We start from the raw sequence: 12,345 nt of genomic DNA, 5'->3' as shown, positions 1-12,345 counted from the left end.
AAAACTGCATTTAACAAGTTATAGGATTGGGCACAGGTACACAATAGACCAAGTAGATTCAAATGCATCATTAAGTCTACAAAGATAGGCTTTATCTGGTTTGCTTTATCCCAGATTCCTAAAAACACTGCATGAAGACTATGCAGTCAAGATATTGCACATTACAAAAGCAATGACTTTGAATAAATGACTAAAAAAGGATTTTTATCTTCCAAAGTTCGATTATTTCCATAAATGATGAAAAATTAACAACAAAGTAGGGAATTCGGGGACAAGCCCACAATAAAAGAAACAATATCTATAATTATCGGCAATAAGATGAAGACAAAGAGTACCCGTAGATTATTGGACACACACCTTTTACTTAGGCCATTTCAAACAATGGACAAACATGAAAAGTCTATATGTAGAGGGCATTCCCATACAAGAACAGCAAGCACTCCAAGGGTAGCTGCAAAAGACTTAAGAAATAAGAAGAGAAAGAGATAATTCAGATAGAACATCTCTATGGAGGATGAACACGTTTGACTTTAAGTGCCCTAGTTAATGAATAAGTGGATCTGTAGGTACATTTTTGCTGTATGGAGCAGTAACAGTTGCATTGCAACAAACATATAAGGCGGGAGGTTCACAGCCACCCATGTCCAAGGCCCTACAAGCAATCTGTATGGACAAGGTGAAGGCAACAACAACAGTTTACAGAGACATGCAACAACAGGGAAAAGGAAAGGTAAATCCGACCCAGATTGGCATGGATGGTGGCCTGCTGACATGTTCCCTCCAGCGCACTCGTCCCAGCTAGCCAAGAACTTGGGAATTAAGATTGACAACGGCTTGACGCTTAGATCCCAGGTTCACGCTCTCCCGGGAACCTGTTTTGGCATCCTTAGGATGCGCCGGAAGTTCTTCCCTCTGCTCTCCGAGGAACATAGGAGGACTACGGTTCAGCCCTTAATCGGCTCAAGATTAGATTACTCTAACATACTACATCTTGGCCTGCCGGAGCATCTCCTGCAACGCTTGCAGGTAGTCCAGAACACGGCCGCTCGGGCCATCTTTGGCCTCCACAGGCGGGCCAGAGTCTCTAGCCTATTGCAGTTGGTCCATTGGCTGCCTATCTGGAAGCGGATAGTATTTAAGGCTCTGACACTGACCCACAAGGCTCTGTACGCCTCGGGAGCTCAATATCTCCAAAGGAGGCTCGCCTTTTACCATCCGGCCTGATCTTTGAGATCCGAGTCCCTTTTCCTGGCTGTGGTTCCCAGAGTAAAAAAGGCCCGTATTGGAGGCCGCTCTTTTAGTCTGCGAGCTCCGCAATTCTGGAACTCTCTCCCTCTGACTCTACGCAGTACATCTAATCTACTGGCTTTTAGGAAGGGCCTAAAGACATGGCTCTTTGCCCACTAGGGCGCTCTCTATAGTGCCGGCCCCCTTTAGTCCTCTGCAGTGAACCTGTTAATGTTGTGTGGTGTTTGCCTTTTCTGGTCACTAATAAAAAGCGCCGGGACACTCCTTTGGAGTAGCCGTGCGCTATAGAAGACCAATTTAACATAACATAACATAAATAACATAAAAGATAAATAAGGCACTGACGTTGGTAGATCAAGATGACAGAAACTAGGAAGGCATACTAATCAGTGCACTATAGACCTCTAGAAATGCTAGATTTAAGCTAATTTCTTTATATTATTTACATAGGACTTGCACAACACTCAAAAGGACAAATAAAGAAAACCAAGAGGCCCAGGGCTGCTGCCATAGATGTATGGAAATAGATGCAGTCTTATCACATGACATGGAACTGTCCAAAGTTCAGAACATATACGAAAACACTAATAGATGTATGCTGTATCCCTACCCCAAATTGTAAATTCATAGACCTTGTGTTGATTTTATCCAAGAGACAAACAGCATTGACGAAAAAGCATAGCATGCCGAAATGGCAGTAAAGTCCTGAAATGTACACTTCCATACGAAATTACAAAATGGCATACGAATGCCAGAGTATGTGCAACCAAGGGAAACAATAATAAATGAGTTCAGAGGCAAAGACTTAAGAGGAACATCCCAAAGACTGAGAAATGAAAAAGTTGTACCTTTCAAGAATCATATGGTCGTAATGGAGAGGCATGATGAAGAGAATGCCTTAACGGGGGAAGTCTGAACAAAAACTGCTTGAGGTGTCGCAATGTCCAAGTTAGATCGTATTAACAGACCTAACACCTCCCCCTTTACTGGCCAGGTTACAGAATTGTAACTAAAATATGCATGCAGCGATATAGATTTGTAATTAGGTATGGAGTGAGGATCTTAAAGTTACTTTGGCTTTTACTTTAGATTTTTTTCTTTTTATTACCATTGGGGTTTATTCACCAAAGATGTAAACTAATGTTTTGCAGCATGACTCCTTTTCGGTATGCACATACAGTGATTATTCCGCCAGTGAGTTATTGGGTCCAGAAAGTCATTGTTTGTCGTCTTTTTCCTCTCACTCTCTTGGTTTTTCTGGGCGTGGCCTGCAGTCATTTGGTGCTATGTCCCTCCTCCTGTGATGTCAGAAGTGTGCCCTGGAAGCCTATGTGCGTGGTCCCCATCTTCAGATTCTTTTTTCCGTTGTTGGGTCTAGAACCAATACATACATCTCTACGAATGCCAAAGGAATAACTGAAGATAATATTTAGGATCAAAGGAAGGAAAAAAAGATAAATAGCAAAGGGGTTAAAATAGAATGACAGGAAATTACTGAAAGAAATAACCAGACCCCGTAAGTCATTGACAACGCAGTCTGAGAATGTATGGAAGGGATGAAAAAGCCACTAAGGGAAATGGAGATTCTGATTCGAGTGCCCCCAAAGATTTGCTCAAATAGAGAGCCACAAGGTTTGTAATGTCTACGTTCCAGAGGCCCACGACAGAAGGAGTTGTAAAGCATGTGCCAAATTTAGACCTAAAACCTTAAGAGCGAGAGAGAGGCATGAACAACAGACAATAATGAATATTCAGAGGAAGGGGAGCGAGTCACTTAGGGAACTAGGTCTGTTGAGTGATGAGAACAACGTTGAGAAAGTAGAAGTGGCCCAAGCAGAAGGCTCTGACATAGAGTTGGAAGAGGTCGATGAAGTAGAGGCAAAGCAGCTGACAAAGAAACCTAGCGATCGGGAACCTTGATAATAACTAGTAACAACGAAATAGACTTCTGGGGCCAAGCCGAAAACATTTGAGTAGAAGCAACACAAAGCGTCAAAGCACTCAGTGACCAAAGGAAAATGAGGACGCAAAGAAGGAATCCACTGATCCCGAAAGAGTAACACAGATGAAGGTCGGAGAAGCCTTTGACATCAAAAGGTGATTGAGTGAAGGAGAGGGCCAAGAAAGACATGGGAGAGCAGCCGGAACCAAGACAACGGGTGTTAAATGCTGAACAGTGGGCCCTCGAAATCAAGAGAAGGAAAAGAAGGCTCGAGGCGGAAACGTCAGCGATCCTTCATGCAACCAGAGGAAAAGAGCAAGGAGGAAGATAAGCATGGTGAGCTGACCCACCAACTACTCCCGATCCACAAGAAGAGGAGCAGGAAATGTTTCTCTAGTAGGAGAACCAGGGGATCCTCTACGACACCAAAAGCATTGATGAACAATGGCAGGACCTCAAAATATACTCAGTGATATAGCCCGTCTACATATACCCCTTGAGACCTTCGCCACCCGACGACATCATGATGTACCACGCTGTAGTAAAGAGAGTGGCATACAGCTACTGAGTACAGCTAGAGGAAGAAGACTCAGGCTTGCTTCCTCCTAGAGACACTCCTACCATCCCAGACCAAGAACCAATACCTCCCCATGTTGCCAATCATTCTAGATCAAGGGAGGGAAGCCTTTAGAGAGCCAGCATCTTGCAAGGCAGTAACGCCAAGGAACGAGAAGAAATAGAAACATTTCGCAAACAATCCTGTCTACATGAACGGCAATGCAGTGGAGTATTCCATCATTGTGGCCACAGCAAGAAAGAGGTTGAATATCTCAATATCCACAGGGCTTGGCCAGAGAAGTAAAGCAAGAAAGTGGAGATGGTAGGCCGAAAATTTGAACGGGGCTGAGACATACTGAAGATCACAAACTTGAATATGCTCCTAAACAGCGATGTTCACAAAGCCACTGGGAGGAGGTTTGATAACTCCTGAAACACCTCCCTCAACAGTTTCAAAACAGCTGCACAGGTAGAAAGCGTCAAAACAGTATATATGCCTGAAATTGACTTTGGATTCAACAGATACAGTTAGTAGGCAACTGGTAAATGGAGCCAATCTCTCAACAAATAATCTATAACACTCTTCAAGTAATCAACACCTCCAATCACTTCTCCAACCCCCTTCATCCTGTCCTATTAAATTAGTTAACAACAACTATTCTACCACTATGGGCAAAAATTGTAAACGCCTCTCTGAGACAAGGCTCCATACCGGACTGTCTTAAAATAGGGCAGGTCACACTTATACTAAAGAAAGCTGACTCCACCCCATCTGATCTTAACAACTAGTGCCCTATATCCAACATCCCCACTCTGGCAAAACTGCTCGAAAAATGTGTACAAATCCAACTATGCAACCATATTGAGAATTACAACCTCCTAGTCAGTCACCAATCTGGCTTCTGTCAAGGTCATAGCACAGAATCTGCACTCACACACAGAATGGATGACTTACTAAAGATACTTGACCACAACAAATCATGCCTAATGACACTTCTGGACTTATCCTTCGCCTTTGATACGGTCAAGCATGACAACCTATTGTCCCTATTAGAATGAAGGATGGGCCTCTCGGGCACAGTGTTACAATGGTTCTCCTCCTTCCTAAATAACAGAACATAAAGAATCAAGATGAAGAATTCACTCACTCAACCCTCCGCGGTCACCCTGGGCAATCCACAGGGATCAGCCTAATCACCCATTCTTTTCAACCTACTAATGGAACCCCTGGCGAACGCATTGAAAGCAGCAAATATTCTTTATCACCTGTATGCGGACGACACCCAACTGTATTTAAAAACCTCCACTCCAGAAGACTTCACTTCCCTCAATGCTATCCTACAGAACAAGCAAAGCTGGCTCACTAACAAACACCTCATGTTGAATACCAAAAGTACGACTTACTTACCTTTGGTAACGATGTATCTGGTAGAGAGGATTCTAGCCGCAGATTCCTTAATGTAGACTTATCCCCAGGTCGTGAGACTGGACCCGGAAAACTTTTTGCCACAGCATCCCTGCGCGCAGGGAGGACGGCATGACACAAATCTGCCCTGGCACTGTCCACGTACGCGACGTCAGTGAGGTCACATAAGTCCCACCCTGGCGCGCCTACGTCAGTTTTCTTCGGAGAACTTTTCCACGCCACAACGCAGAGCCAGCAGGCAAAACTGTGAGAGTATAGGAACAGTGTGCGAAAGAACAGAAAAAGTGTAAAAAGGAATGGTGAGGAACAACACCATAAAGAACAATGCCAGGCACTGCAGTACCCAAATGCAGGGAAAAGAATAAAGAACAGAGCCCACCCCTGAGCAGCCTTGCCAGTACGGAGATAGCCCCCCTTGGAGACAAAGAACTTATGTAAAAAATGTCATGATAACAAAGTAGGACTATAACCCCAACCACAAACAATGAAGGGGAACTAGTCCAGACAAACCAGGAATGTCAAAACTCCAAGACAACCCCAGCACAGAGTGTGACAGCCCTCATAAGGAACAAAGGGCAGAGGCACAGCCAAAATACCCATCCTAGAGGATAGCAGAGGGCCCAGAACCCTAGTAATAAAGGGGAAGGAGGGGGGAGGCGGGGTGGAAAGTAGGCCCCAACCTGGAGCTATCAGAGCATAAAGGCACCGAAGTACCTATAAACCTATCCTCCAATATGCCAAAAGGAAAGGAAAGGGAACAAATAAACAGGACGAACATCCTGATAGAAAGAAGGGAAGAATGTACTCATGGAAGACACAGCCACTCACAGAAAGGCGAGCGCAGAAGACCAGGCCAACAGTACTCGCAGAACAGGGAGGAAGGGCGGGCCGTGATGGAATCTGCGGCTAGAATCGTATCTACCAGATACATTGTTACCTAAGGTAAGTAACTCGTACATCTGATGGATACTACTAGCCGCAGATTCCTTAACGTAGAATAGATACCCTAGCCATACCCAGAAGGGAGGAGTGTCTGCAAGAGGACCCCACCCGCCTGGACATAACAGAGTCCCACAGGGGACGGTTCAAGCGGACAGGGCAAAGATCCCCATCTTCCTTCCAGGCAAGGGGAACCCCTACACATAGAGGACCACCGACCCCAAAGGGGACGCTAGAAGACAAGAAAGAGGTAGCCATCCTCACTTAGCAGAGGAAAAGAGGGCAAGGCGAAAGGAGGCCAAAGCACCCCACGCCCATACTAGGCAACAGAACCTCCACCCAAGGTCAAGACAATAAGAGTAACACCAATGGTGAAGAAGAAGAACCTAGAGACTCCCAGGAAAAGGGGAAGAGCAAAGACAAGACCCCCCACCGGGAACACACCCAGCGAAGAGGGCAGTCGAGCTTATCACAGCCAGAAGGCAATAGACCAGACAGAACGGCGTTGCCAGCAATAAGCAGGTGGAAGCAGACAGGGAAACCCGAGGTCACCCAGGAAGAACCATCCAACGTTTCGCAGGGACAGACTGTGCCCGAGAAGGGGGACAAGAGCACAAGAGCCATCTCATCCCCGAGGAGGAGAGACAGAACTGAATGCAGGGCCCACTGGAAGAAGCGGACAAGGCAAGGATGACTGTCCCACTAAAGCGCCAAAAAGGGCACAATGGTGCAGAAAGACAGGAGGCCGGCACCGGCAAGCACAGCCAGATGCCGAGAGCATGCTCCAGGGAGGAGTCCGCGCACACATTCCAAAAAGAAGTTGAACCAGACAGAGGCAAGACGCCAGGCCGCAGACATCAGGCCAGACCAGGCGAACAGCGCAGTGACCCCAGAGAACGACACCCTGGGGCGCAACTCAAACCATTCCAACAAGAGGATTGCATCTGCAACATACTGTAATGCCACAGAGAGCAGAGGTTCGAAGGCGACCACAGCTCCTCAGTGCACGACAGAGCTATACAACAGCTACCACTGCCCCACATAGGGCATATTACGTCCCAAGACATGGGAACCTCTTAGGAAAGAGGACAACAGAAATACCTGCGGAAAAACCCACAGAAGGCTTGTTAAGCAGCCAAAGAGAAAGCAACAGAAGGCTAGTCTCAGGGTCAGCATGGTATAGAAACCCAAAGCAAAAACACACAGTCAAGAAGGGCCGGCCAGCAGCCAACAGAACCACAGTCCCAAGGAGGACTCGAATGTGCATGAAGCACACAGACCACACAACTGGGGAGACCCACCCCAACAGAAGAACACCTCCTAAAGACCAGATCAACTCACAGGTTGATCTGGGAGGGTGGCGGGTGGAAGAGGAGGAGGAGGCCGAAGCCCCGCCAATAACCTCTGAATGGCTGAGTCCGCAGGGTTGAGGAGCAAAAGAGCGTCATCGAAAGGAAGGTCCACCAGCCGTTCCCGAATGCCAAATGTTCTCCGGAAACACACTGTCCCAAAGTTAGGCATGGCGACGAAGTGCAACCGAAGAAGCCATGACACGACCAAGCACCTCCGAGATATCCAGAGTGGAGCGAAGAATAAATGCAGTCAGCTCCCAGCCATCAAACACATTGTGCCTCAAATCAACACAGGCACCCTCCTGAGAAGCGGCAGACATAAGGGTCTCCGCCGAGACCCACAAGCAAGAAGTGGCCCTATCCAAAACACACAGCGTGTTAAGGGCGAAATTTATTGCACCCCCAGGAGTCCAGCCAGCGGGCCTCACGTGACGGGGGAGACAACAGCGGCGGAAGAGAGGGAAAGGCATTCTGCAAATAGGGCCACTGGTAGAGGGATGGAGGGAAAGACACACCGGATCCCGCGGTGCCGGATGGTAGCGGTGCAGAAAGTGTTGTGGCACCAGGTCTCCCGTGGCCGGACGGCCCCAAGTCCCCAAAAGAGACGAATGGAGCAAACCTTCGAAGGAGGACAAGTCAAGAGCCCGACATCGGCCAGGTGAGATGCCGGAACAACCTCCGGCATAGCGCAGGAGACCGGGGCTGGGCCGGAGCCGGGGTGGCGAGGGAACGGTGCCAGAAAGGCGTTGACCTGACATCAGCGAGGCAGCCCCCTGCGTGGAGGGGCGAGAGGGACCCAGGGAAGGACGAGGGGTCCCCCGCCAACCTCGGCCAGTGACTGGATGGAGGGTCCCTCCACCAGCCCCTGTGGCGCCGCCATGGCCAGCAGCCGCCGGTGCCGAAGCAGCGACACTTCGGTCTCGGACGAGGCCACTGCCTGCCCCGAGGACCAAGTGGGACTCAGGGATGCGACCAGAGTCCCGGCGACCTCTTGCGACACCACAGGGACTCCCACAGGAGTTTGCAGCAAAGCAGAGGCACTGTGGGCCGGAAGGAGGAACCCCCGAAGGGCCGCACCCCAGGTGCACCACATCCTCCGAGCCTGGATCGGAACAAGTCGGCGCCGGGGCTGGAGCAGCAGGCGATGCCACGGAGGGCCCCACACACTGCAAGGGATCCGCTGATGTCCCAGGAGGGGAAGGAGGAGACAGAGAAGCCAGCGAGGCCTGCAAAAGCGCTGCATATGTCTCCATCAGGGCTCTAGTCGTCCCCACACTGGGAAACGGCGGATAGGGGGACGACACGTGGGGCCGCACCACCCGCAGAGAGCCCGCGCCCCCAAGAGGCCGAGAACCAGCCCTCGGGGAACAAACTGCGACACTTCTCGACAGGTCAGCGATGCCCTTGCGACCTAGGAGAAGGACAATGTCTAAGACGGAGGCGACGGTCTCGAAAACCCTCCGCGCTGTCCGGGCGTGGTGATGACGCCGACCTGACATGCGAGTTGAGACGTTTCATCCGGCGCTCCTGCCGGGACTTCGCTTTCATCTGCTGTCACGCCTCAAAATCAGTGGAGTTGTGGTGTTCCCCCAAACACCACATGCAGATGGGGTATCCGTCGCCGACATCAGGCATCCACAAGACAAGCACGTAAGCGAAAGGAAAAGGCCTGAACAGGCCCGAAGCACGATCCGGATCCACGTTGCACGCGGAAAAGGAACAAACTGACGTAGGCGCGCCGGGGTGGGACTTATGTCACCTCGCTGACGTCACGTACGTGGACAAAGCCTGGACGGAGATGCGTGATGCGGTCCCCCGGCACGCAGGGATGCTGTGGCAAAAAGTTTTCTGGATCCAGTCTCACGTATGGGGATAATTCTACGTTAAGGAATCTGCGGCTAGTAGCCTCTATATTCTAAACTGAATTCATTCTCATCTCTCCACCGAATCACACACCTAAGATAGACCTAGGGTTGAAACACCAACAGTGCTCCCCTCATCATTGACTCCTCACAATCCCTAGGAGTCACCATAGACAAACACCTGAACATGCAGATGCACATCACTAATGCCACTAAGGGAGCTAATCACAAGTTGAGTATACTAAGGAAACTCAAATCCTTCCTTCCTCAGGCTGACCTAAAAATGGTAGTGCAAGCCCTAGTGCTACCAAGATTAGACTATGGAAGCACCACTCCTTGCGGTCTCCCCAAATACAAGCTGGCTCCGCTGAGGGCATCACTTAATGCTGCAGCAAGACTGGTTACAGGAACAGAAAGAAATAGCCACATCTCTCCGACCGGGAATAACCTAAACTGGCTGCCCAACGAGGCAAGAATACACCTAAAGGTTGCCCGAATACCCCATAAAGCACTACATAACAATACACAGTTACTTAGCTCTAAAGCTAGAAAGGTCCGGAGGTTGCAGACAACTATGAAGTGTGAGTACTTTACTTCTGAAACCGCAATCCTTCCACAAGAAGAGAACTGGTGGCAGAGCCTTTTCAGGGAAAGCACCAAAGATTTGGAACTCCTTACCCCCAGGGGTACGTGGAATATCTTCCTTTACCGCATTCAAAAGAGAAGTAAAAAACACTACTAATGAAGAAATTCATGTCCTAAGACTCAATTCTATGCAGCCACTGAATCACCTATAAAATCTGCATATCATTGCCTACCTCCGGTGGATTGAAGGAGAATATTACATGTATGTTTATTACCACAGCCACTTAATGCTCAATTCTGTATTTAGTGTAATGATCAGTTGGCCACGGGTCTACTATACTATCCATATACCTCATACCTATGGTTGATCGAAGGAGAATATTATATGTAGGTTTATTATCACAACCATCTAATAGTCATTCACTGTATATAGTGCTATGTCCTGCTGGATAAGGACCTACTATGTTACTCATATACTATATACCTATTTTGTACCTAATGACAAATATCAAATGCTTGTATACTACCTCATTCTTGTATGTTTTATACAGTATAATGTAAAGCCCTCTGATACCCTCGTGGGTCACGTTCGCACTATATAAAACTTAATAAATAAATAAATCTACGAGGAGGCACGCCTGGCAGAGGTTGCCTGGATTTACAAATGTGTTTCAGCTGAACATCATGAATATACCCTTCTAAGGGCAGAGCATTATTGAATCCGCTGTGAAAAACACACTACAGCAAATTAAGAAGGATAATGACATCGCAATGGCCATGGAGGCGTTGTAGTTCCATGGACAGCCAAGGAGGGAAACACCACCAGCGTGATGACCTGCAAGTGGGGAAGCTTTCAATCCACAATGCCCCAGCCATCCTTCAAGCAGCCGCCTCAACACCAAGGTGTTCAACAACAGCACTTTTAGGGGTAGAGCCAAAGGAAGGGGGTAGCCTTCCTGAAGAGCCAGCTCCTCCTCCATCTAGTGACTTAGCATACCAGACGCAGCACTACATAACACCAGAAGTGGAGGGGGGTCATGACAGACGCCATCCAGAGTCAAACCAAAGAAAAAACAACATCAAGAGTAGAAAAGGCACTGGCTGCAGAGCGACGTTCAGAAACTACTGCAAAAGAAAGCAATAGAGAGGGTGCCCACAACAGAAATTATTCAAAGAAACTACTCGGCATCATCTCAAACCTGGACAAGTCACTAAGACCAATCGTGGACCTTTGTTTCCTACCCAAGTTCATAAAAACACAATCGCTCAAAATGACTACACTGCAAGAGGTCATCTTGCAACTACATATACCTAAAGGATGGTTATCTACACATTCCTATAAACAGCAAACACAAAAAATACCTCAGGCTCATAGTCAACAGACACACTACCAATTCAGAGTGCCTCAGTTCAGGATTACATCAGCACCTAGAGTATACACAAAATGCCGTGGTGAAGTTGAGGCCAACCCGAGCCGAGAAGGAAAACATGTCCTCCTGCACCTAGATGACTAGCTAATCAAGGCAAACTCATACGCACAATGTGAAAGGGACACCAGGATAGTCATGGACACTCTCCACAGACTAAGCTTCACAATCAGCCTTAAAAATAACTTCCATGAAGCCTGAGAGAGAAAAGGGCGGAGGCCAACCCGAGCCGAGAAGGAAAACATGTCCTCCTGCACCTAGATGACTAGCTAATCAAGGCAAACTCATACGCACAATGTGAAAGGGACACCAGGATAGTCATGGACACTCTCCACAGACTAAGCTTCACAATCAGCCTTAAAAATAACTTCCATGAAGCCTGAGAGAGAAAAGGGCTTAAGAGCAAAAACCAACACTTTAATGGCAAGAGGCTTCCCTACCCTCAAGAAGATTCAGGCAATAATAGACCAGAAACATCAGTACCACAAGGGTCAGTTTCAGACAGTGAGAACTGTTCGGAAGATATGAGCATGATGGCCTTATGCATTCCGCTGATCCCACATGCAAAGCTTTACATGAGGCCACTGTAAGAGCGTATCTTACATCAATGGTTACAGGCGATGGTAGTTGTGATAATCTAGAGGTTGTAAAGCAAAGACTACAGGAGGAGATGACAGAGGGGACCGTAGACAACATAACTGTAGGCAGGACCTTCTTACAACCAACCCCAACAGTGACCATCACCATGGACGTGTCCTACACAGGCTGTGGCATGCACATGGGAAACCGAAGAGTCAGAGGAATATGTAGAGCAGAAGTAGCAAACCAGCACATCAATGTCCTGAAATTAAAGGCAGTACTCCTGGCCCTTCAGACAGAGGTGATGGGGAACAAAGTGAAAATTCAGATAGACAACACAACCATGATGCACTATATTAACAAACAAGTAGGGAAAAGGTGACATGTGCGCTCAAGAGATTTAGAGATGGAGCATTCAGAGAGGAAT

The 12,345-nt window shown here is 47.9% G+C and overlaps 1 protein-coding gene across 1 annotated transcript in view; it reads right to left on the bottom strand.

Moving 5' to 3' along the window:
- The window catches only part of UTP20 (UTP20 small subunit processome component), a 1,022,377-nt gene that overhangs the window by 428,761 nt on the left and 581,271 nt on the right, over nucleotides 1-12,345 (bottom strand). The gene's annotated exons all lie outside the window — the stretch shown is intronic.

The sequence above is a fragment of the Lissotriton vulgaris genome, chromosome 1_1 (genome assembly GCF_964263255.1).
Source record: "Lissotriton vulgaris chromosome 1_1, aLisVul1.2, whole genome shotgun sequence".
Classification (NCBI taxonomy): Eukaryota; Metazoa; Chordata; class Amphibia; order Caudata; family Salamandridae; genus Lissotriton; species Lissotriton vulgaris.
Note: the sequence above shows the minus strand (reverse complement) of the source record. Positions and strands in the feature narration are given on the sequence as shown.